The sequence below is a fragment of the Zingiber officinale genome, chromosome 8A, assembly GCF_018446385.1.
Source record: "Zingiber officinale cultivar Zhangliang chromosome 8A, Zo_v1.1, whole genome shotgun sequence".
Classification (NCBI taxonomy): Eukaryota; Viridiplantae; Streptophyta; class Magnoliopsida; order Zingiberales; family Zingiberaceae; genus Zingiber; species Zingiber officinale.
In genome coordinates, this window is record NC_056000.1 from 123,994,871 (window position 1) to 124,000,594 (window position 5,724).

Here is a 5,724-nt window from a genome sequence, read left to right on the forward strand (position 1 = left end):
CACTCCCTCAAGTTTCTCAGAAGACGTGAGGCAGTCTGGTTGATGCTGATGATCACTCAGCTCGGAGGGAGTTGGAAGAGTGTAACGCCATTCAACAAGCCAAGACACTGAGTTAGCCAACTGGACATAGAAGAATCGAGACTTCTAATACTTATTGGAAGAAGGCATTTCCTCGAAGAACTTGTACCTGGTCCGGGATTGTACTATGAAGACACCCGATTCTGAGCGTTTGAGGGTATAGAAATGGTGGAAAAGTTGTGCAGTCAAAGGGATTTGATACAGGCGGCAAAGAATCATCATTCCACACATAGCACGGAAGACATTGGGAGGGGGGGAATTGAGATAGTGGGATACCAAAATACTAACTCAAAGAAGAAAATAATGTAGGAACAGGAAAGCGAAGACCGCTAAGAAGCTAATCTTTGAATAAGGTCATGAAGCCGGCGGGAGAAGGATAAGGATGGTCATCAAGCCCAGGGGTAGAGCTTGCACACATCTGAAAGTTGCAAGCTATACTTAATAGACCTAAGGCCACTCCTATCCAAATCGAAATGGAAATACACGTACCAGGGTACTACCATCTCGTGGGCCATTGTAGGGTCAGAAAAGGAAAGAGCAGAAGATGAAGGAGGAGAAATACTTACAGAAGATATGCACGAGGAGGAAGACGAGCGAAAGCAAGTAGAGAAAGAAGGGTCGAAGGAAGACGAAGCGCTAATGAGCAACGACGGATAGTCTTTAGGGTTTTTAAATCAAAACCCTTAGGGAACATCAGGATATGAGTCGGACAATCTAAGTGGCAGAGCACATGACGACCGTCAGATATAGAGACAGAGGTGCCCTGGGGTCGCGTGCAGAAAGTGTGTGTCAGACATCATAGCAAAGAAAGTTTGGGGGGCACGTGTCAGCTCCTTATGAAAGGACATTTATGATGGAAGTGACAGGGAAATCATGGAGGTGATATGAAAACAGGAGCACCCTATCTCATGAAGACCATGCCTCGGTGACTAAAAATTCCATGCAGTGGCCTCGAAAAATGAAGTAGAAGACAAAGGGAAGCGTTGATTAAAATTTGGCGCCTCTACCCCTCCTCGGAATCAGAGTAAGATTTAAATTTGACTAAAGCCTTATGTAATGCACTTTGTGATCGCAGATGCATTAGGCTAAGTCCACGAGCACAACTCCTTCAAGCCACAAATGCTGCCCTTCCGAACCAATTCTCGGCCAAGCTGCCAGATTAATTCCCGGCCGGGCTGCTAGATTAATTCCCGGTCGGGCTGCCAGATTAATTCACGGTAGGGCTGCCAGACGACCTCTCGGTCGGGATTCCAGACTTTCGCTCCAGCACGAGTTATAAGTGAGCATGCTCTCACGCCTCCAGACTCTCGCCCTAGCGCGAGTTATAAGCGAGCATGCTCTCGCGACCAACGACCTCTGGGTCAGGATTCCAGACTCTCGCCCCAGCGCGAGTTATAAGTGAGCTTGCTCTCACGCCTTCAGACTTTCGCCCTAGCGCGAGTTATAAGCGAGCATGCTCTCGCGACCAACAACCTCTCGCTCGGGATTCCAGTCTCTCGCCCCAGCGCGAGTTATAAGTGAGTATGCTCTCACGCCTCCAGACTCTCGCCCTAGTGCGAGTTATAAGCGAGCATGCTCTCGCGACCAACGACCTCCCGGTCGGGATTCAAGACTCTCTCCCCAGCGCGAGTTATAAGTGAGCATGCTCTCGCGACCAACGACCTCCTGATCGGGATTCTAGACTCTCACTCCAGTGCGAGTAATAAGTGAGCATGCTCTCACGCCTCCAGACTCTCGCCCCAGTGCGAGTTATAAGCGAGCATGTTGTTGCGACCAACGACCTCCCGATTAGGATTCCAGACTCTCGCCCTAGCTCGAGTTATAAATGAGCATGTTCTCACGCCTCCAAACTCTCGCCCCAGTACGAGTTATAAGTGAGTATGCTCTCGCGACCAACGACCTTCCAGTCAAAATTTCAGACTCTCACCTTAGCACGAGTTATAAGTGTGCAAGCTCTCATACCTCCAAACTCTCGCCCCAGCATGAGTTATAAGCGAGCATGCTCTCAAGACCAACGCCCTCCCAGTCGGGATTCCAGACTCTCGCCCTAGTACGAGTTATAAGCGAGCACGCTCTCGCGACTAATGACCTCTAGGTTGAGATTCTAGACTCTCACCCCATCACGAGTTATAAGCGAATATGCTCTCACGCCCAACGACCTCCCGGTCAGGATTCCAAACTCTCGCCCCAGCGCGAGTTATAAGCGAGTATGCTTTTGTGACCAACGACCTCCCGGTCGGGATTCCAGACTCTCGCCCTAGTTTGAGTTTATAAGTGCACATGCTCTCACGTCTCTAAACTCTCGCCCTAGAGTGAGTTATAAGCGAGCATGCTCTCACGACCAATGACCTCCCGGTCGGGATTCTAGACTCTCGCCCTAGCGTGAGTTATATGTGAGCATGCTCTCATGCCTCTAGACTCTCGCCCCGACACAAGTTATAAGCGAGCATACTCTCGCACTTAATAACTCATGGGTCGACTTTCTACACTCTTGTTCCCGAGTGGGTTATCAACAAGCAGAGCCTTTACTACCCCCCCCCCCCCTTCAGGATCTGCATAAAAGAAGAAAGTGTCAGGGAGGAAACGAAAAAAAGAAACATGAATAAAGACCGAAACCCAACTAGATTTGTATTTATTTGATGAAATACATAAGACACTCCTCGAAAGTAAGACATTTAAGCAATCAGAGTTCTCTTCCAGTATCAGCAGCCGGTTGGTACTTCGAACAAAAGTATTCCGCTTGACCTACCTACTCCAGATGGATTCGAGCCTGTGTCAACTCAGCCTTAGTCGACTGAATAATGCGACATTGTTGAGCAATGATTTTATCTTTGATCCGGTTTTCTTCTTGAAGGAGGGATATGAAAGAGCTGTGTTTCTCTTTCAAATAGATCAGGAATTGGGCTTGGCTCTCCAAATCTGAATATGCTTTCTATTTCAGTGCCACTTCAGCCCGGGCCCGAGATTTAGCGGCTAACCAAAGTTCCTCAATTTCTCAGCGCAGAGAAGATTGAAGATCTCTATCCTATGTCATCTTGGCTAAGGTCATACCCCTTTGGGTAAGCAGTTGAGTCATCTCATCCAATTGTTGACGGAGACGTTGTAGTTCATTCGACTCATAATTCAAATCCATTATTAAGGGACGTCAGCAGGAAGAAAGTACAACGCTAGGGATGGCAATCAGTCTCCTTTTAAAGAAGAAGGGAAAGAGAAGGCAACTTATGCAGGAGTCAAAGTGACCTTTCCTCCTAGGTTGATTAAGTAATTAAGGAGGTTACAAAACTGAGGGTTTGGGAAAAGGAGCAGCATTTATAGTCATAATGGTGAAGTAAATGAAACTAGGACCTGATTCTCATTCGACTAGACTTGGAGCAGAGACTTGTGATATAGTGCATAAGGGTGGGGTTCGATAAGGTCAGGTAAGCAAAAGTCAAGGGGACGTGGAAGTCAGAAGTCAAGGGGACGTGACAGTCAGAAGTCAAGGGGGCGTGACAATCAGTAGTTAGGGAAAAAAAAGTGGGACCACCTGATGTCGTCAGCCGCATGATCCCCAGTCAGGTGCTTATAGATCAGGATCCTAGATTTGAAACATGGGGTGCGATCGAGGGTAATGCCTTACCTGCCCTAACTGATCGGGTTTTCTCAGCTCGAGTTACATATCTAGACCTGCTACTCTTGTTAGGCCGACTCCCGAGCGATTCTTGGGCAATCCAAAAGGGAAGATGAGGCTCTTGCCATAGCTCGTCCTCCTCATCAAGACTCGAGCCAGGTGTTATACCTAAAAGATTAGCCCGAGCTGCCCCTAGTCAAACCCCGCCGAGACAGAATGCACTAGTCGACAACAAGGTCAGGGAATCGTAACTGCCCATCAGAGAATAGCTACTATATGTCAGGGAATATTCCAACGGTCTGCGGTCATCTATGAATGGAACCTTCTTCTAATCCATGAGAGGATGTCACGCGTCCTCCAACACCCGACAGGTCCTGACACTCGACATTCTTTGACATCGGTCAGACTTAAGAGGTATGCATGGTCATATAAAATGGGAGGTCCTCTCCCTTGAGCAGGTATGCTCTCTCGCATATTCGCACTTGTCTTCTATAGTTCTTTTTTCCTTCGTATACTGATCTTCTGGGGAAAAAGTACCTAACTTAAGCGTCGGAGGGCCTGCTCCGGGGATTTTTACCCTGATTTTTTGTCTCTAACGTTCTGTGTGCTTGTCTGAGTACACACAGAGCTGAAGCACCGCCGGCTTAGTTATCACCGTTCGTCAGCACCACGTGGGGGTCTGTTCTCTTGGGCACATACGCCAAGTGTCCCCGAGTCACCTCTCCGTCAACACCGACTACGCCTCAACCGGCCTTCGTCTGACTCAGATTCCGGACAGGATCAGTCGACCTTAGTAGATGAGTATTTCATCTCTAAGAATTTAGAGGTAAGACTTTAGAAGAATTTTTTTCAACTTTTGAAATTTATGAGTCAAGATGTATAGGTCTAAAGAAGGAATCAAGGCAAAATATTGCTTTACAAGCTATAATAGACGAACCAGATTTCTAGACATCACTTGACAATGACGAAACGACGTTAATGGTAAGAAAATTTAAAAAATTATTTAAATCTAATAAATTTAATCAAGTGCAGAGTACGAAAATAAAAAGGAAAGTAAGATGCTACCACTACAATAAAGAAAGACATGTCAAAGATAACTGTCCAAAATTGAAGAGCAAAGACAAGGACATGGAAAAGAACAAGAAGTCAGCCCGACCTAAGTATAATCTAAAGGTGACGTGGGAAGACACACCATTCTAATCGGAGATAGAAGTCCTCGCCAGACTTGCGCTAGTAGCAAGTCACCAAGAAGATGAAGACGAAGTAAGTTCATCCGAAATGAGCATCGAGAGCATTGATGAAGGGGAAGCGACATTGGAAGAAAGTAGTACTCCAAGGGGAGCTTCAGACTACGGAATCGATAAGGTAAGTCAGGTATGATCTCTTCCTCCTGACAAATTATTTCAATTCATAAAACTATTATCGAAAAATTATTGTAAATTAGAGAAAGAAAATAAGGATTTAAAATCAACCTTAGCTGGTTCTTGTCAATTAGAAGATTTCGACAAAGTAAAAATAGAAACTCGAAAATTGAAAAAGAAAATAGAAAATTTGAAAAGTCATGCATGCTCAACTTTTATTCCTTCTAATTTTCGAAATTATTCAGGACTTAATTGGTATATCAAATATCATATGGGTCAAATTAAGAAAATAACGCAGAAATATATTCCTAAGAAATTATTAATTAATCTTGTAGGAAGGAATCTATTTTAGATTCCAAAAACATATTTAGATTGATTATTTTTAGACTTAGGACTTTCAAAGAAAAAATTAAATATTCAATTTCTTTAAAATGCTTTGTCTAGAAAATAGTTATTCTTCCAATATCCAAGAAAATATAATGCCTCACCACAACCTGAAAGCTAATTATTGAAATAAGTATTTAATTAACTAACTGTTATGCATTTAGTAGTTATAAAAATGCTTTAAATTGTTTATCAAAATTTCTGATTATTTTAAGTTATTTTAGCAAAGTTATGTTTCTGTGAAACTTTATCTAAATAATTTTTTCATTAGAAAACTTTCTATGAATTAAT